Below are 21,256 nucleotides of genomic sequence, written 5' to 3'. Positions count from 1 at the left end.
AGAAGAATAAACTATGAGGGCATATGAGCAAATAATATAAAAATGGACAGTTAGAGCTTCTTTAAATATAATAAAAGGAACAGTGATCATTGGCCCCTTTGAAGATGAGGCTGGGAAAATTATTATGGGGAACCAGAAAATAACAGATCTGTTGAATAATTGCTTTGTACCAATCTTCATGAGAGAGTACAAAAATAGCATTCGGAAAATATAAATAATCAAGGGAGAAAGGATTAGGAAGGTGGGTGGTCAAGGGCTGATGCAATTGCTATCTCAAGGTTAAAAGTAATAGAAAAATAATAGGTCGAAAGGATGATAAGTTACCTGGATGGGTTGTATCATTGGATTTTAAAGGAAGTTAGTAGAGAGATAGTGAATGCATTGATCGTAATCTTCCAAAAATCCTTAGATTTGGAAAAGTCATAGAGAATCATAAAACTGAAAATGTAACATCTTTATTCAAAAAGGGAGAAAGAAACTGTTATAAAGTGGAAGTCGACCCTCCCTCTGATAGCTAAAAGGGAGGCTCGTCTCGCCTTATAATCTTTTAAGGAAATGTGAAAAGTGGTACAACCTACCTCTCACCCCCCCCCCCAATCTGTTATAATGGAGTGGTAAACTGAAATGAAGCCCTTTCATTTACTCTGTAATCAGCAAGTAACAGTTTATTTATCTAACTCCAACAGTGAACAAATTAACAGAACCACGAACAAACCAAACAATTCCCCTTTAATTACTAACTATTCCATAATAAAATAAAATCCTAATGGTATGCTGTTTCAATAAATAGAAGTCTCACTTATATAATAAAACAATAGAATTTAATCTCTCAATATTATTGCTAGGATACATCATCTGGAATGAACCTAGCCCTCTCTGCTGATCTTCTTTCAGGAATGCCTCTCTCTGTCAAATTCTTGTGTCAGTTCTTCTGTCAGGAATGTTCTCTTTGTGAATTCTGCTGTCACAACCACCTGATGAAGGAGTGGTGCTCCGAAAGCTAGTGCTTCCGAATAAACATGTTGGACAATAATCTGATATTGTGTAATTTTCAACTTTGGTCACCCTAGTCCAACTCCGGCACCTCCAAGTCATGGCTGTCTAGAATATTAGCTAAGAGTGTCGCGGTACCTTTATTAATTAATTACATGGTGCTTTTTCTGAGAGCTGAACACTAATTTCTCTTCAGATGGCAGTTTGCTTTCACCAATTTCCAAATACCCTCATTTTCTATATCCTTGATGACCTATTAATTTCTTTACAATTGGCACCAGTGTTTCAGAAAGGATGCTTTGGTGGAACTGAGATTTTTGTTTCATTCATTTGTGGGATGTGGGTATGACTGGCTGGACCAGCATTTATTGACCATCCTTAGTTGCCCTTGAGAAGGTGATGGTGAACTGCTTCCTTAAACTGCTGCAGTCCACCTGCTTTAGGGTTAACCGTAAAGCCCTTCGGGAGGCAATTCCAGGATTTTGACCAGGCAATGCTGAAAGAATCTCAATATATTTGTAAGACAGAATGATGAGTGACTTGGAGGGGAACCTGAATATGTTGGTGTTCCCATGTATCTGCTGCCCTTGTCCTTCTAAATGGAAGTGGCCATGGGTTTAGAAGTTGCTGTTTGAGGATCTTTGGTGAATTTCTACAGTACATTTTGACCATGGTACACACTGCTGCAACTGAGCATTGGTGGTGGAGGGAGTGGATGCTTGGGAACGTAGTGCCAATCAAGCAAGCTGCTTTGTTCTGGGTCATGTTAAACTTCTTGAGTGTTTTTGGAGCTGTACCCATCTAGGCAAGTAGAAAGTATTCCATCACACTCCTGATTTGTGTCCCGTGGATGATGGACAGACTTTGGGGAATCAGGAGGTAAGTTACTTGCGCATTATTCCTAGTCTCTGACCTGCTCTTGCAGCCACTATGTTTATGTGGCAAGACCAGTTCAGTTTCTGGTGAATGGTAACCTCCAGGATGTTGTTAGTGGGTAATTCAGTTTTGGGAACACCGTTGAATGTCATGGAGCAGTGGTTAGATTATCTCTTATTGGTAGTGGTTGTAGCCTGGCATTTGTGTGGCATGAATGTTACTTCCTTCTTGTGAGTCCAAGCCTGAATATTGTCTAGATCTTGTTGCATTTGAACATGGACTGCTTCAGTATCTGAGAAGTCGCAAAGAGTGCTGAACATTGTGCAATTATCAGCGACCATTCCTATTTCTGACCTTATGATGGAAGGAATGTCATTGATGAAGCAGCTGAAGGTGGTTGGGCTAAGGACACTACACTGAGGAACTCCTGCTCAGATGACCTGGAGCTGAGATGACTGACCTCCAACAGCCACGGCCATCTTCCTATGTGATAGATGTGACTGCAACCAGCAGAGAGTTTGACCTCAGTACCCGCTGATTCCAGCTTTGCTAGGGCACCTTGATGCTACCCTCGGTTGAATACAGTCTTGACGTCAAGTGCTATCACTCTCATCTCACCTCTGGAATTTAGCTTTTTTGTCCATGTTTGCACCAAGGCTATAATGAGATCAGGAGCTGAGGGGACTTGATGGAACCCAAACTGGGCATCACTGAGCAGGTTATTGCTCAGCAGGCGATTGCTGAATAGGTGTTGCTTGATGACACCTTCCATCACTTTGCTGATGATCGAGAGGAGAATGATGGGCTGATAATTGGCTGGTTTGATTTGTCCTGCTTTTTATGTATAGGACATACCTGGGCAATTTTCAACATTGTCGAGTAGATTCCAGTGTTGTAATTTACTGGAACAGCGTGGTTAGGGGAGCAGCAAGTCCTGGAGCCCAGTTTTCAGGACTATCGTTGGAATGTTGTCAGGGGCTGTAGCCCTTGCAGTATCCAGTATCCACTGTTTCTTGATATCACATAGAGTGAATTGAATTAACGGAAGACTGGTATCTGTCATGCTGGGACTATTGGAGGAGACGGAGATGAATCATTCACTCAGCATTTCTGGCTCAAAATTTCTGCAAATGCTTCAGCCTTATCATTTGATCTGATCTGCTGGGCTATAGATATAGAACATTACAGTGCAGTACAGGCCCTTCAGCCATCAATGTTGCACCACCCTGTGAAACCAATCTGAGTCCTATCTAACCTACACTATTCCATTCTCGTCCATATGCCTAACCAGTGACCATTTAAATGCCCTTAAAGTTGGTGAGTCTACAACTATTGCAGGCAGTGCGTTCCAAGCCTGTATTACTCTCTGAGTAAAGAAACTACCTCTGACATCTGTCATATATCCATCACCCTCAATTTGAAGCTATGATCCATCGTGCTAGCCATCACCATTCTAGGAAAAAGGCTCTCACTGTCCACCTGAACTATCCCTCTGATTATCTTATGTCTCAATTAACTCATCTCTCAACCTTCTTCTCTGTAACGAAAACAGCCTCAAGTCCCTCAACCTTTCCTTCTAAGACCTTCCCTCCATACCAGGCAACATGCTAATAGATCTCCTCTGAACTTTTTCAAAGCTTCCACATCCTTCCTATAATGCGGTGACTAGAACTGCATGTAATACCTGGACCATCTCTGACACCTCCCTCCCCTTCCTGGAACTCTCCATCTCCATTAATGACGACCAACTGGACACTGACATTTTTTATAAACCCACCGACTCCCACAGCTACCTGGATTACACCTCTTCCCACCCTACCTCTTGCAAAAATGCCATCCCATATTCCCAATTCCTCTGCCTCCGCTGGATCTGCTCCCAGGAGGACCAGTTCCACCAGAGAACACACCAGATGGCCTCCTTCTTTAGAGACCGCAATTTCCCTTCCCACGTGGTTAAAGATGCCCTCCAACGCACCTCCGCCCTCAGACCCCACCCCTCCAACCGTAACAAGGACAGAACGCCCCTGGTGCTCACTTTCCACCCGACCAACCTTCGCATAAACCAAATCATCCGCCGACATTTCCGCCACCTCCAAACAGACCCCACCACTAGGGATATATTTCCCTCCCCACCCCTTTCCACCTTCCGCAAAGACCGTTCCCTCCATGACTACCTGGTCAGGTCCACGCCCCCCTACAACCCACCCTCCCATCCTGGCACTTTCCCCTGCCACCGCAGGAACTGTAAAACCTGCGCCCACACCTCCTCCCTCACCTCTATCCAAGGCCCTAAAGGAGCCTTCCACATCCATCAAAGTTTTACTTGCACATCCACTAATATCATTTATTGTATCCATTGCTTCCGATGCGGTCTCCTCTACACTGGGGAGACTGGGTGCCTCCTAGCAGAGCGCTTAAGGGAACATCTCCGGGATACCCGCACCAATCAACCACACCGCCCCGTGGCCCAACATTTCAACTCCCCCTCCCACTCTGCCGAAGACATGGAGGTCCTGGGCCTCCTTCACCGCTGCTCCCTCACCACCAGACGCCTGGAGGAAGAACGCCTCATTTTCCGCCTCGGAACACTTCAACTCCAGGGCATCAATGTGGACTTCAGTTTCCTCATTTCCCCTCCCCCACCTCACCCTAGTTCTAAACTTCCAGCTCAGCACTGTCCCCATGACTTGTCCGGACTTGTTGTACCTGCCTATCTTCTTTTCCACCTATCCACTCCACCCTCTCCTCCCTGACCTATCCCCTTCATCCCCTCCCTCACTCACCCATTGTATTCTATGCTACTTTCTCCCCACCCCCACCCTCCTCTAGCTTATCTCTCCACGCTCCAGGCTCACTGATGAAGGGCTTTTGCTCGAAACGTCGATTTCGAAGCTCCTTGGATGCTGCCTGAACTGCTGTGCTCTTCCAGCACCACTAATCCAGAATCTGGTTTCCAGCATCTGCAGTCATTGTTTTTACCTGCATGTAATACTCCCAAGTGCGGCTGCACCAGAGTTTTGTACAGCTGCAGCATGACCTTATGGTTCCGAAACTTGATCCCTCTACTAATAAAAACTAACACACCGTTTGCCTTCTTAATAGAAGAGCTCTTCCATCATTGGAAATGATGATATTTGTGGAGCCTCCTCCTCCAGTGAGCCGTTTCATTTTCCACCACTTTTCAGGACTGGATGTTGCTGAATTGCAGAATTTTGATCTGATCTTAACGCTATCACTTGCTGCTTGTCCTGTTTGTCATACAAATAATCTTGTTGGCAGCTTGACCAAGTTGACACCTCATTTTTGGCTCTGCCTGGTGCTGCTCCTAGCATGCCTTCCTGCACTCTCTATTGAACCAGGGTTATTCCCTTGGCTTGATGGTAATGGTTGAGTGTTGGATAAGTCAGGATATGAGGTTCCAGATTGTGTTGTAGTACAACTCTACTGCTGTTAATGACACACAGCCATAATCAGTGCCTGGTCTTGAGTTGCTTGTCTGTTTGAAGTTTGTTCCATTTAGCATGGTGATGGTACCATACTATACGATGGAAGTTATTCTCAATGTGAAAGTGGGACCTTGTCTCCACAAGGACTGTGTGGTGGCTAATCTTGCCAGACAGATGCAACTGCAGCTGAAAATTGGTAAGAATGAATATGTTTTTTTCCCTCTTGTTGGTCCCCTCACCATCTGCTGCAGACCCAGTCTAGCAGCTATGTTTTTTAGAATCTGACCAGCTGGATCAGTTGTACTGCTGCCATTTTTGGTGGTGGACATTAAAATCCCCTAATCCCCAGAGTATGTTTTGTGCACTTGCCATCTTCAGTGCTTCCTCCAACTTTCATCAGCCAAGGGAGCGTGGTATCTAATAATCAGGAAGTTTCTTTGCCCATATTTAACCTGAAGCCATGAGATTTCATTGAATCCGGAGTCAATGTTGAGGACTTGCAAGACACCTCTCTTCAGAAGATAGACCACTGTGTCACCAGCTGTACTTAGTCTATCCTGTCGGTATGATAGGACAAATCTAGTGAATAGTGGTTTATGGGACATTGTTTGTAAAGTATGATTCTGTGAGAGTGACTGTGTTGCTTGACTAGTCTGTGAGACAGCTGTCCCAATGTTGGCATTAGCATCCAGATGTTAGAAGGGAGTACTTTGCAGGGTCGACAGGGTTGCTTCTGCTGTTGTATTTTCCGTTGCCTGTGTGATCCGTCTGATTCTCATTTAGAGTCATGGAGATGTACAGCACGGAAACAGACCCTTGGGTCTAACTCGTCCATGCCGATCAGATATCCTAACCTAATTTAGTCCCATTTGCCAGCACTTAGCCCATATCCCTCTAAACTCTTCCTATTTTTATACCCATTCAGATGCCTTTTAAATGTTGTAATTGTACCAGCCTCCATCAATTCCTCTGGCAACTCATTCCATACACACATCACCCACTGCGTGGAAAAGTTGCCCCTTAGGTTCCGTTTTAAATTTTTCCTCTCTCACCCTAAATTTATGTCCTCAAATTCTGGACTCCCCCACCCCAGGGAAAGACCTTGTCTATTTATCCTATCCATGCCCTTCATGATTTTATAACCCTCTGTAAGGTCACCCCTCGGCCTCTGACGTTCCAGCCTATTCAGCCTTTCCCAATAGCTCAAATCCTTCAACCCTGGCAATATTCTTGTACATCTTTTCTGAACCCTTTCAAGTTTCACAACATCCTTCTGATAGGAAGAACAGAATTGCACAGAATATTGCATAAGTGCCAAAGCAATGTCCTGTACAGCTGTGACATAACCTCCCAACTCCTATACTCAGTGCTCTGACCAATAAAGAAAAGCATACCAAATGCCTTCTTCACTATCCTATCTACCTGCGATTCCACTTTCAAGGAACTATGAACCTGCACTCTAAGTTCTCTTTGTTCAGCAACACTCCCCAGGACCTTACCATTAAGTGTATAAGTCCTGCTCTGATTTGCTTTGAGACTTTGTAGTAATTGGTACAGCTAAATGGTTTGCTTGGCCATTTCAGAGGGCAATTGAGAGTCAACCACATTGCTGTGGTTCTGGAATCACAAGTAGACCACACCAGGTGAGGATGGCAGATTTCCTTCCCTGTAGGACATTAGTGAGCCAGATGGGTTTTTCTGACAATTGGCAATGCTTTCATGGTCATTAGTAGATTCTTAATTCTAGGTATTTTTATTTAATTCAGATTCCACCACCTCCTGTGATGCAATTTGAACCTGTGTCCCCGGAACATAATTGATTTTTGGAATAATAATCCAGCAAAAGTGTCACCTAGCCATGGGATGGTGTCAGGGCTGAAAGATTTCAGTTACATGGACAACCCGAGGAGCTGGTGATGTGCTTCTTGGAACAGATAAGGTGTAATCAGAACCTTGAAGTGTTTTGATTGGATAATTAAGCAGAAATTGTTTCTATTAGTAGAATAACTAGTAAACAGAGAGCATAGATAATTGGCAAAGAGCCATAGTTGATGCGAGGGCTAAATTGTTGCTAAGCAAGTTGTTGTGATCATGAATGTGCTCTGTGAAAGAGTGGTGGAAACAAATTACAAATGGTAACATTCATGCTGGAATTGGATAAGTGCTCGAGAGAAGAGAATTAGTGAGCACTGAGTGAAGAGGATAGGAATGCAATGAATAATATTTTTTCCAAGAACTGGCACAGTGGTAATGAGACAAATGGCCACCGACTGTGCTGTGTCATTGTGTGTTTCTGTACCATAGTCAAATCTAAAACATTATTGTGTTCCTGGCATTTAAAAAAATGCATTCAATGGTATAGGTACAATGTAATACTGTGAGGAAGACAGAGCCAAAATAAGATTTTCTTTCCACAGCTTTTTCTCCACAGATGCTGCCAGACCAGCTTGGATTTTGTCCAGCAATTTCTGTTTTTGTTTCTGATTTCCAGCATCTGCAGTTCTTTATTTTTTGATAAGTTTTTCCACCCAGGCTCAGAGAATTGGTACAACAACAGTTTTCATGTAAGATAGTTTTTAAACTTGTTCTTGTTTAAGTTGAGTTCACATATCTGAGCGCTAGCATCAGTCACACAAACTGGTAGTTTACTACCAATCGCAAATGCATTCATGTCTCATTGTGAAGTTGAATTCGATGAGTACATTTATTTTGTGGCCTAAGCATCAGAAATAAAAATCATGGGAAATGTTTCTTCATGAAGAACAACTGCAACATCATTTATATTTGCATTTAATATCATGAAAATTCAAATGTCTTCAAGGATTTTATAAAATAAAGTTAGGCACCAACTCATGCAAGGATCTATTAGGAGAAGTGACCCAAATTCAGGCTAAGGGGAAGAGAGAGAAGTAGTGAGGTTGAGAATTCTACAGTTCAGGGCTTATGTAGCTAAAGACACGGCAGCTGGTGATGGAGTCATTAAAGTCAGGAATGTGTGAATTCGTATTGACGTTGCAATTTGTTGTGTGACCTTGTATCAGGACTGGCCTTCAGATGATATAAAATCCTCGGGTTCTGTTTCTCAGCTGTCTGATCCAAGCCAAAGAAACACCTGCAATTGCTTCTCTTATTGCTCCCACACAAGAGAGTGTTTGCTTTTACATGTATGCTGATGATATCCAGCCTTTACCACACTGGTTTTATTGGCTCCTCCTTTGTTGCTAACCCATCAGGCTGCTTGCCTCACCTGCAGTACTGGATGAGCTGACATTTCCTCTGATCAAATATTGAGAAGACCGAAGCTAACACTTTCAGTCTCCTCTCCCAATCAATTCCTTGATTCCTGACTCTCCTCTTGTTGACAGTTAATTTGAGATTAAGCCAATCTATCACAATCTTGGTGTCATATTTGATTTTGAAATGAGCTCCGGACCTCCTATCTGCAACATCACTAAGACCGATTTAGACCTCCAAAATGGATTGTCCAACTGCCCTATTGCAGGTTATTTGTTGTTGAAACCCCCATTCATACTTACATTGCCTAATTATTCCAGCACACGTTTGACTGATCTTCCTCATTCTATTTCCTTTGTAAACCTGAGGTAATCCAAAACTCTGCTCTCTATGTCTTAACTCATACTTAGTCCTGTTAATCAAAACCTGTCATTTTGTTTGATAATATTGTGAAGTGCTTTGGGACATTTTGTGACCTCTAAATTGAAATTATAAAGACTATACATTTTAAATTTTACTTTTTGATTCTGTATTATAAGGGGAAAGAGCTGTTCTTTAACTGAGTATTGTGGAATGAATTGCTGCACTTTTGGAAACAAGATAATGGAATAAGTTGATGGGTGGCATAGTGGCTCAGTAGTTTGAACTCCGTCTCAGTGCCAGGGGACCCAGGTTTAATTTCAGCCTTGGGTGGCTGTTTGTGTGGAGTTTGCATGTTCTCCCTATATCCGTGTAGGTTTCAGCATGTACTCTGGTTTCCTCCCACAGTCCCCCATGTGCAGGTGAGGTGGATGGCCATGCTAAATTGCCCTGTCGTGTCTAGGGATGTGCAGGCTAGGTGGACTAGTCATCATAAATGCAAGGTTGTAGGGATAGGGTGGGAGTTGTTGGGTATGGGTGGATGCTGTTTGGAGGGTCAGTGTGGACTCAGTGGCTGAATGGCTTCTTTGTGCACTGTAGAGATTCTGTAGATAGGATAGTGAAGAAGGCGTTTGGTATGCTTTCTTTTATTGGTCAGAGCACCGAGTACAGAAGTTGGGAAGTCACATTGCAACTGTAGAGGACATTGGTTCAGCCACTTACAGAATATTGTGTGCAGTTCTGGACTCCCTCCTATCGGAAAGATGTTGTGAAACCTGAAAGAGTTCAGAAAAGATTTTCAAAGATGTTGCCAGGATGAGCTATAGGCTGAAGCTGATAAGGCTGGGGCTGTTTTCCCTGGAGCGACAGAGGTTGACTGGTGACCTTATAGAGGTTTTTAAAATGATGAGCATGAATAAGTAAAATAGACAATGTTTTTTCCCTGGAGTGGGAGAGTCTAGAACTAGAGGGCTAGGTTTAGGGTGAGAGTGAAAGATTTAAAAGGGACCTAAGGGACAACTTTTTCACCCAGAGAGTGGTGCATGTGTAGAAAGAGCTGCCAGAGGAAGTGGTGGAGGCTGGTACAATTACAACATTTAAAAGGCATCCAGATGAGTATACAAATAGGAAGGGTTTAGAGGGATATGGGCCAAGTGCTAGCAAATGGGACTATAATAATTTAGGATATCTGGTCGGCATGGATGAGTTGGACCAAAAGGTCTGTTTCCATGCTGTGTGTCTGTAAGGTTCTATGACTCAATTAACTTATTGTGAGTTGTATTTATACTGGTGCTTTGCTTGCAGTAGGAGAGTTGAGGTAAGACAGCAAGGTACCATAGTGTGTGCAGAGAATAATTTGGCTGACAAAACACACAAGATTATGAATGAGTTTGTCAGGGTGGATGTCTCCACTTGTGGAGGAACGTTGAACTAGGTGACATATTTATGCAATAAGAGGACACTCATTTAAAACTGAAATGAGAAGGAATTTCTTTTCCAAAGGGGTTGTTATCTGGAATTCTCTACCCTCGAGAATTGTGGAGGCTAGTTCACTGAAGTTAGGTAAAGAATGTGTAAATAGGTAGGCTCTGGGTGTAGGTTTGCTTGCTGAGCTTGAAGGTTCGTTTTCAGACATTTCGTTACCATACTAAATAACATCTTCAATGAGCCTCCAGTTGAAGCACTGGTGGTGTAGCCCGTTTTCTATTTCTGTGTTGGTTTCCTTGGGTTGGTGATGTCATTTCCTGTGGTGACGGCATTTCCTATGGTGATGTCATTTCCTGTTCTTTTTCTCAGGGGATGGTAAATGGGATCCAAGTCAATGCATTTTGTTGATAGAGTTCCGGTTGGAATGCCATGCTTTTGGGAATATACAGACAACAAGCAAAACTAGTGTCATTTACAAAATACCTTGCAAGAACTATAACAAACGCTACATTAGAAAAACAGACAGAAAAATAGCTACCAGGATACATGAACATCAGCTAGCCACAAAACGACATGACCCACTCTCATCATTTACATGCAGATGAGGAAGGACACCATTTTGACTGGGACAACTCATCCATCTTAGGACAAGCCAAACAGAGACATGCATGAGAATTCCAAGAAACATGGCATTTTAACCGGAACTCTTATCAACAAACACATTGACTTGGATCCCATTCACCATCCCCTGAGAAAAAGAACAGAAAATGACATCACCACAGGAAACTACATCACCAACCCAAGGAATCCCAACCATATAAATAGAAAGTGGGCTACACCACTAGTATTTCAACCGGAGGCTCACTGAAGACATTATCTAGTATGGTGACAAAATATCTGAAAAAGAACCTTCCAGCTTAGCGAGCAAACCTACATCCAGAACCTCAAACTGAGCTACAAATCTTCTCAAAACTCGCAAAGATAGATAGGTATTTGAAATATTGAGGATTTGAGGGCTGTGCTGAACTAGGACAAAAGAGAAGTTGAGGACTGGGGAAGAGCAGCCATGGTCTTGTTGAATAGTGGGGCAAAGTTGAGGGAATAAATAGCCTACTCTTGCTCTTAGGTAATTGCAACCAGATTTGGTTTGAGCAAATATAACGGTGTGGATGCTGGAGGTTTTCAACCTGACAACAGCTCCTGATTCGCTTCTGGGCAGGTGAACAGCTTGAGTGTTTATAGTAGAGGCAGTAGTTCTGTATCTCTATCTGTCTGAGCTGGAAGCACTGAAAGCCTGAAGAAAGCCAGTTACTTTCCATCACCAGATGATGTAAGCAGTTACCTTTAACCAGTAAATAAGAGACTTTGTAATTAATGTATCAGTCTCATTGTGCCTCCTCCCTAGACATAGGGATTGAAGAGCAAAAGGTCTTGAGAAACAAATGGAATTGTTCATTCAACTCTGCGCACTGATGCTATTGAATTGTGTTTCTCAGTTTCTTTCCTCCACTCAAAACACCAATGTGTGTGTATATAATGTATATATGGGTGGGTGGGTGTAAGAGGGAGCAGGGTTTAAAAGTTTAGAATTTCAACCACTCAGACTATGTATCACTGGTTCATAGTTTTATTTACCTGTGGCTGTAACTTATCTATTTGTAATTAACAATAATTCCTGTTAAGTATGCGAACCAGGTCAATCTTGTTTACTCACCTCATTCCATCAGACAGGTAAATTGGAGACTTGGTATACTTTGATTACATCATTAACTTCTGAGGCCTTGCCCCTGGGCTTTTGTATTTTACAAGTGTGTCATTGTATTATATAATTGTAAGTTGTCATTTATTGTTACTGTGCTCACTAATCTGCATTGACTTGCTGTTAAGCTGTTTCTTGATTTTTGTCATTTTGATCTTTAATTTCAAATCTTCCATGGCCTCTCCCACAAACCTCATTGCTCTAACCAACTTGAATAGAGGTCCTTTCTGTTTAGGAATCTTTGCTTGTGTCTTGACTATAATGTTGAAACTGGCACGGCACTCCAAGAAAACACCATATCATCATGACTCAAATGAAACTCATTAATTTATAGTTGGAGCAAATGATGCCAATTTCAATTTCTGGTTTGTGTTTCTGAGTTAGAGACACCCATGGATACCACAGTTAAGCCTGTTGCTTTGGTCTTGATCATCATGGTTTAAAAAAACTGTGCTTGTGAACATTGAGCTTAAGAGGATTGGATTTTGTTCATGTAGCCTGCTGCCTAAAATTAGGAATGTAGGAGGGCACTTTGGCAAGCATTGAAGGTTTGTCAGCACTGAAGGACTGGCAGCTCACCAAAAATCGACCTTCAACAAGGGTCTGGGGAGAAAATTCATTTATGAAAACAGCATTAAAAATCAGCCTACTATCTGTTAGTTGTTCTTACTCACCACTGATGCTGGCAACTTCGTTATGGAAAACTGATTTTAACTGTTAGTGATGAAGTACAACAAATGCGTGTGTGTGTATTTAGGGGTTTAAAAGTAGATAAGAATTTCACCTAGTCAGATTGTATGTTATGGATTCATAACTTGGATGGTTCAGTACCTTCAAGGACAAACACCTTGCTTGATTGGCATCTATCCATTGTTGAACTATTGTTCATCCAGTTACTGAAGCAAGAAGTGGGAGTAGTCTGCCTGTTTGCCGCCTACCATGTTTATTTACATCTCATAGCTTATACACCAGCCTGTTCTCTCTCCTTCCTAACCAACTATCCCTACTGGTGAAAAACAGCACTTGTATATCTGTGGCAATGAGCATTAACTGATCACTATTACCTCATAACCATATGCAGGTTTATTCTTAAAGGGCCATCATTTGCAAGATTGTCATCTGCAAATCAAACATTCAGTCTTCCACCACAGGTAGAATGCGACTTCAGTGAGTACCCTTAACGTGCTGCACTGTAACAGCTCTCTAATTCTCTTGTCACAGCACTTAACAAACCTGTGAGCTCTATCATCTAGAAAGAGGTCAGCAGACTCATGGTAACACTGCCACCTTTAAGTTACTATTTAAGCTACACATTATTTTGATTTGGAACTATTATCACTGTTGCTTCATTGTCAAAGGGTTAACATGCTGGAACATGCCAGAAGCTTGGTACGTGTATCACAAGTGCAATGATTCAAACAGGCAACTCATTAACCATCCTCAAGGTCAGTTAGAGAATAGCAATAAGCTGCAACTCCTGTCTGTGTATCGAAACATTTTGTGTCTCATAGCAAACTAGGAAAGCCATTGCACTTGGCGCAGAAACTGGAAAATCACAGCTACAAGCTTCTTAATCATCATTACTTAGTAATACACCCACTGACATTCCTGAAGCGGGCATTTGAAAAAATTAAATGTACCTCCTATGTAGAAATGTTAGTTAATTATGAGAAATAAGTGGGGCTAGTTTCATGGTTGACATAGACCCGTCAATACAACAAGTCAGTTTCCATACTGTATGACTATGAATCCAGTCTGTCTAATTATAAAATACTATTGGTTAACATCTGGTGCTTAAAGCATTATTTATATTTGATTGACTTGGGAATTTTTATTTATATATTAGTGCAAATAATATAACAGCTTTATGTGCAGTCTGAAATGTCTTGCTTACTTATCGGCTCCTGAAAATGTATTGCGATTAAAGTTGTACAATTCTGAGTGGTACGATTGTGTAGAGTGTCTCGATATATTTGACTTGATCCTGAGTTTCGTGAGATAGATTAACTTGTTCAGTTTAGTGAATCTGAAAAGATTTCTGGTTCTGAAAGCTGTTGGAATGGAGATACATTTATCTAAATTTTAGTTCACAAGGGAACAGTCACTCCTAAAATGATTATGATATTAAAGACCTAACAGTGGCTGTTGAATGGAGGATTCAAGAAAATAAAGCAAGCTGCAATCAGAGTGTTGAGGATTAGAGATTTTAGACCTTCTAAACATTTCTGAACACTATTTTGGCAATTCATATTGTTGGATTATAGGCATAAATTTAGCTCAACTGTTGATCTTGAGTTTGTATGAACAAGCAATGCAATTAAACATTTATCAAAGAAGCCCTTTGTATCCAGTTCGACCTTTCAGATGGGCTCTTGTCGTCTTAAGGTGGCTTGTTTGTGAAGCCCATGCATTTTTGGATTAAAATGGTCATGTGCAGAGAGCATGTTTGTAGTTTCTTGCAATGACAGAAGCAGACCTTATTTGATTATAACTTATATTAGTAGCTCTAAATGCAGCCATATCTCAAAGAGCATTCATTTGAAAACATTTGCTTAAAATGCACAATAGTTGTAGCATAAGTATTTCTCGACTGAAATAAAAACAAAAAATGATAGGTATTCTAAACAAATCAGTGGATTTGAGGGAGAGAATCCGAGATAACCTGGTCTTTAGTCAGATCTTTGGAAGGTTAAAGATGTAACTGATTTTAGGCAAATACAAAAACACAGAATTGGGATAGAGGGAGGAAAGAACAAAAAGGAAGGTCTGTGATTGAATGAAAGGCAGAATTGGTGAAATGACAAAAGGGGTGATAATGATGCAAGTCTGAAGAGGCTAGTAATGGGACGAGTAAAATATGGGAAGAGAAACAGTTTGTGACAAAGTTTGAATACTTATCAAAACTTTATATGCAGTGGGCAGCATCTCTGCCTCTGAGGCAAAAGCTCTGGAATTGATGGTAAAGGAAGGTGTGTTCACAACATGGAAGTGGGGAGGCTGCAAAAAGATTTAGACAGGTTAGGAGAATGGGCAAAGAAGTGGTAGATGAAATACAACATGGGAAAGTGTGAGGTCATGCACTTTAGTAGGAAGATTAGAGGTATGGACTATTTTCTAAATGGGGAGAAAATTCAGAAATCTGAAGAGCAAAAGGACTTGGGAGTTCTAGTCCAGGTTTCTCTTAAGGTAAACTTGCAGGTTGAGTTGTTAGTTAGGAAGGCAGTACAATGATGTCATTCATCACGAGAGGACTAGTATATAAAATTAGAGATGTACTTCTGAGGCATTATAAGGCTCTGGTCAGACCACATTTGGACTACTGCAAACATTTTTGGGTCCCATACCTCAGGAAGGATGTACTGGGCCTAGAGCGGATCCAGAGGATGTTAATAAGAATGATCCAGGAATGAAAGGCTTAACATAGAGTTATAGAGATGTACAGCATGGAAACAGACCCTTCGGTCCAACCCGTCCATGCCGACCAGATACCCCAACCCAATCTAGTCCCACTTGCCAGCACTCGGCCCATATCCCTCTAAACCCTTCCTATTCATAAACCCATCCAAATGCCTCTTAAATGTTGCAATTGTACCAGCCTCCACCACTTCCTCTGGCAGCTCATTCCATACACGTGCCACCCTCTGTGTGAAAAAGTTACCCCTTAGGTCTCTTATATCTTTCCCCTCTCACCCTAAACCTATGCCCTCTAGTTCTGGACTCCCCCACCCCAGAGAAAAGACTTTGTCTATTTATCCTATCCATGCCCCTCATAATTTTGTAAATCTTTATAAGGTCACCCCTCAGCCTCCAACGCTCCAGGGAAAACAGCCCCAGCCTGTTCAGCCTCTCCGAGGATTCTGGGTCTATACTTGAATGAGCTTAGAAGGATGAGGGGGGATCTGATTAAAACTTTCAGAGTATTGAATGGTCTGGACAGAGTGGATGTTGGGAAGATGTTTCCATTGGCAGGAGAAATGAGGACCTGAGGGATCAGCCTTAGATTAAAGGGAAGACCTTTTTAGAATGGAGATAAGGAGAAATGTCTTTAGCCAAAGAGTGGTGAATCTGTGGAATTCATTAGCACAGAAGGCTGTTGAAGCCAAGTCATTGTGTATATTTAAAATAGATGTACGTCGAGTTTTGATTGCCAAGGGAATCAAAGGTTGCACGGAGAAAGCAGGAAAATGGGTTGCAAAATCTATCAGCCATGATTGAATGGCAGACTTGATGGGCCAAATAGCCTAATTTCTGCTCCTATGTCTTATGGTCTTATGGACTAATAGGGGAAGTACTAACTTGTAAATTCTTCCCAACATAAGCTGGTGATAGGAGCAGGAGAGATGCATGGTCAATCATCTGCAGAAGGCAACAGCAAGCTACTGCAGCACCTTGCCAAGCATAACCATAGACTGTTCTCAATCATGACCTTTCAGGGACTGATACTAGAACAGACAGAGAGCATACTCTTAGCAGCAACTGCTATCTGAAAAAAAAAACTAGCAATAATTGTGATTTGAAGTCTTTGGACTCAAATATTGAATGCTGAAATTGAATAAAATCAGGGGGAAAAGTTGCAAATAATCAGGAAATAAGTAAATAAAAGCAGTTCTTCCAGTGTCGGATTTAAGGATGCTGTTTCTGAAAAAGGGAAGAAAAAAATTCCTTCATGACCCAGCATGATGAATTATGTTACCAAATTGAGAAACAGTATCAAGATATTTGTATGTAGAAAAGTACTCACCTGTAATGGCAAATAATTGATATTCCAGTGTTAAAAGCAAGTTCATATAGTGCTTTTCACAATCTCATAACATCTCATAGTGCTTTATAGCCAATGAAATACTTTTCCAAATGTAGTCACTGCCTTAGTGTCAAAGTAGGTACTCAGTCCTGGCTGATCAAACATTTGGCTGTCTCTGATTGGGACTGCAACTTAATAACCTGGGAAACATCCATAATGGGGATAGTGGGCGGCACGGTGGCACAGTGGTTCGTGCTGCTGCCTCACAGCACCAGAGACCCAGGTTCAATTCCCGCCTCAGGCGACTGTGTGGAGTATGCACATTCTCCCCGTGTCTGCATGGGTTTCCTCTGGGTGCTCCGGTTTCCTCCCACAGTCCAAAAATGTGCAGGTTAGGTGGATTGGCCATGCTAAATTACACGATAGTGTTAGGTGCAGGGGTAAATGTAGGGCAATGGTCTGGGTGGGTTGCGCTTCGGCGGGTCGGTGTGGACTTGTTGGGCCGAAGGGCCTGTTTCCACACTCTAAGTAATCTAAAATCTAAAAACTGCAAGGACAGAATTGTTGTTGTTTAAAGGTAAGAAGTATAAAACAAAGTCTAAAGGTTAATTTAGGTTCTGTAGCATTAGAGTTTGTGAGGGTTTAATATTTTGGACTATGTCGACAACTCCCATTAGGATGATGTAAGAGAACTGATGTGAGAGAGACATGGAGAGAGAATGATTAGGCTTCAACACTATAAAACACATTGAAGTGAGCTCTGTATTGTTCCTTCAATTTATAAAAAATTGTTTGAACATAAAAAAAAGCTTGGTTTGTTCCTGTATAGAACAATCATTTGAAGGGTGTGTAAGTTTTAAACTTTTGTAATCAATATACTTTGTACTACAACAGAGGAGACAGAGGGTGGTGCTGAAGGCCTGTAATCAGCAGTGTTCCACAGGGATTGGTACTGGGGCTACTTTTGTTTGTCATTTATATAAATGATTTGGATGACTGTATAGGAGGTATGGTTAGTAAATTCGCTGTTGACACCAAAAATTGATGGTGTGGTCAGTGAAGAAGGCCATCTAAGAGTACAAAGAGATCTTGATCAATTTGGTTGATGGGCTGAGGAGTGGCAGATGGAGTTTAATTTGTATAAATGTAAGTCATTGCATTTTGTTTATGCAAACAAGGACTGGACTTAAGCAATTAATGGGCGGGCCCAGGTACATAATTTGTTAAAATTTGCATCACAGGCCAACAGGGTGGTTAGCACACTTGACTTCATTTCTCAGATGTTTGAGTATAGGAGTTAGGATGTCATATTGGACATTGGTGAGGTCTCTTCTGGAGTAGTATGTGCGGTTCTGGTCTTCCTGTTATAGGAAGGATATTATTAAACTGGAGTGCGTTCAGAAAAGATTTACCAGGATGTTGTCAGGAATAGAGGGTTTGAGATATAAAAATAGAATGGATAAGCTGGGACTTTATTCACTGGAGCATGGGAGGTTGAGGGGCAACCGTGTAGAAGTTTACAAAATCTTGAGGGGTGTCGATAAGGTGAATGATAGAGTCTTTTCCCTAAGATGGGGCAGTTCAAAACAAAGGGGCATATTTTTAAGGTGAGAAGTGAGATATTTCAAAATGACATGAGGGACAACTGTTTTACAAAGAAAGTGGTTCATGTGTGGAATGAAGTGCCAGAGGAAGTGACAGACACAGGTACAATTACAATGTTTACAAGACATTTGGATAAGTTCATGAATAGGAAAGGTTTGGAGGGATATGGGTCAAGCGCTGGCAGGTGGGACTATGGTTTAGAACATGGTTGACGTGGATTAGTCAGACCGCAGGGTCTGTTTCCATGCTGTATGACCCTATGAAATGGCCAATCCTAAGATGAGGATCTCTTCCTCATATTTCAATTGAGATGTAGAGGGCAGAGATGAGTTCAGTGGAGAATTAAAATGGCAAGTGACCAGAAGCCCAGGGTCATAATGCTGCACTAATTGACTAAACTGAGGTGTTAGTCAAATTGATCACCCAGCCTGCGTTTGAGAGCCTTTCGACAATCCCCATTGTAGAGGAGACCACACGTTGAGCAGCAAGTGTAGCATTCTGAATTGAATTGACCTGAAATATTAACTCTGTTTTCATATTTCCTTCTTCACTGCCTGACTTGCTGATGTTTTCTGATCTTATTTCAAATCTTAGGCATTGGTGTATTTAGTTTTGCTATTCTTGGAATTGGGTAACTGAACACGAGTTGAGAATTGAACATTGAGCTTTATGCTCTGTTCTTGCTTGCTTTTTGATCTTAATGCAGATTGGTGTATGCCAGAGAATTCCTAGAGGCCTGGCACTCCAACCACAGCGCCATAAACAAACACATAGATCTAGATGCAATCTATCAACCCCTCAGAAAATGAACAGGAAATGACATCACCACAAACCCCAGGAACCCCATCCAGGAGAAAGATATAAATAGAAAGCAGGAGACAATAGCTTCGCTTCACTTGGAGGTTGCCACTGATGATGTTACCTAGCCAGGTAATGAAACGTCTGGATATCAAACCTACAGCTCAGCGAGCAAACCTACACCCTAAATTGGTGCATGACTTGGTTAAGTTTTCCTGGTTGTTGAAATTTCTCAGTGGTTATAATTGAAGTCATTTGCTAAGATGTTAATTGTCAACCATTTGTGTGGAGTTGGAGTCCCATATAGCCCAGATCTGCAAGGGTGGCACATTGCCTTCTCAAACAAATATTTGAAATGAACAGTAGCTTTGGATCTATAAAACATTTATAATAGGATAAGACCTCTCAAGTCCCGTTACAGGAGTGTTATGAAGCAAAATTTGTCACGAAGCTGCAGAAGACGATATTAGGGAAGTTGGCAAAAAGATCCGTCAGTGTGCTCGGTTTGAATGACGGTCTTAAGAAGTGGAGAGGCTTAAAGAAGGAACTTCCTTTTACCCTTCAGCGTGGTCATTGGAATAATAATTTCAAAGATGATCAAGCAGCCAGAATCAGAGGTGTGCACCTATCTTGGAGCGTTGTTAACTTGGTGGAGACAACAAGCGGTAAGGATGGGCCAGGCCAGGCATGAATTGGAAATTGAAGATGAGAATTTGAAAATCCAAGAATTGCTTGACAAGAAGTTAGTGTATGTCAAGCACACAGGGATAAATGGTGAATGGGACTTGGCAGGAGCAAGGACACTGGCAGAAAAACTTTGCACTAGTTTATAGATGGTAGAATGTTGCAGGATAGCCAGTGGCACATTGGAATAGTCATGTCTAGTGTTACAAAGGCATAAATTAAACAAGTTAAATTTTTACTATAATCAACAACACTGACTTCTCTTTCTGCTATGACCCTCCAGGGATTTATCTTGGACTTCCTCATATCTCATCTGCATTCTGCCTCTTGGCAATATCCAAAAATACAGTGTTCTTTTCCACATGTATATTGATGAAATCCATTTCTATCTCATAACTGCTTCTTCTGATCCCTTTTCAAACTTGTCATACTGCTTGCCTAATCCAGTACGTACAGGCATGTGAATTGGGAACAGTTGTAGGCCACTCTCTCCCTCAAACCTGGTCTGCCATTCAGAAGGGTCAGGGTTGATATCATTACTGCATGTTCCTGCCAATCCTTGTAACCGTTCACCCCCTTATTAAGAAAATATGCTAAAAATGATCAATACTAAAAATATTTCCAATGCCTTTTGAGGGAGAAAGCTCCAAAGACTTTGCAATTCTTTGTCAGAAAAAGATTCTCCTCATCACTGCTTTAAATAGGCAACTCCTTATTTGTCAACAGTGAGCCCTGAGTTTGATTCTTCCACAAGAGGAAACATCCTTTCCACATCCACCCTGTCAAGACCCTTTGGAATCTGAAACATTTCAATCAAGTTGCCTCTCAGTCTTCCAAACTCGAGCAGTTGCAAGCCTTGTCTGTCCAACTTCTCATGTGTTAATCCACCCTTTCCAGGTTATAATTGAATAAACCTCTAAACATCTATTAGATAGGTCAAACTTTCTCTCGGTTAACTACTGGGAAACCTTGCCAACAGTTCCCATCACAAATGGGCTCCTTGTTTAGTGTCATAGTCAACAGGATTATTTGTAATTTCCAAGTGTATTCACCAGAAATTAGCTCACAAAAGCTTGGTTCAGTTTAAACAAGACCTAGTACAAAAACTGGCTCTTTTTAAAATGTAATATCGAAGAAGTTTGTTCTGCATATTTTAGTTCAAATTAATCATAGATGTAAAGTGACCAAGATTAGGACAGTATACTTTATCTCTTTTGTGTATTTTTTGTTTAGAATATTGAATTCAGTTCCTTGTTCAGAGCAAGGGTCTGAAGTAACTTGAATTATGATTGTAATAAGTTTGCACTTCCTTCTCCCCTCCCCCCGGAGAGA

General features: G+C 41.5%; 1 protein-coding gene across 1 annotated transcript in view; it reads left to right on the top strand.

The window, feature by feature from the left end:
• inpp5b (inositol polyphosphate-5-phosphatase B) overlaps positions 1-21,256 on the top strand; it is a 182,393-nt gene that overhangs the window by 26,454 nt on the left and 134,683 nt on the right. The window lies entirely within an intron of this gene.

The sequence above is a fragment of the Chiloscyllium plagiosum genome, unplaced genomic scaffold (assembly GCF_037043375.1).
Source record: "Chiloscyllium plagiosum isolate Xiang-an unplaced genomic scaffold, Cpla_swu_hap1 HiC_scaffold_30, whole genome shotgun sequence".
NCBI lineage: Eukaryota > Metazoa > Chordata > Chondrichthyes > Orectolobiformes > Hemiscylliidae > Chiloscyllium > Chiloscyllium plagiosum.
This window is presented reverse-complemented; position numbering and strand designations above follow the sequence as displayed.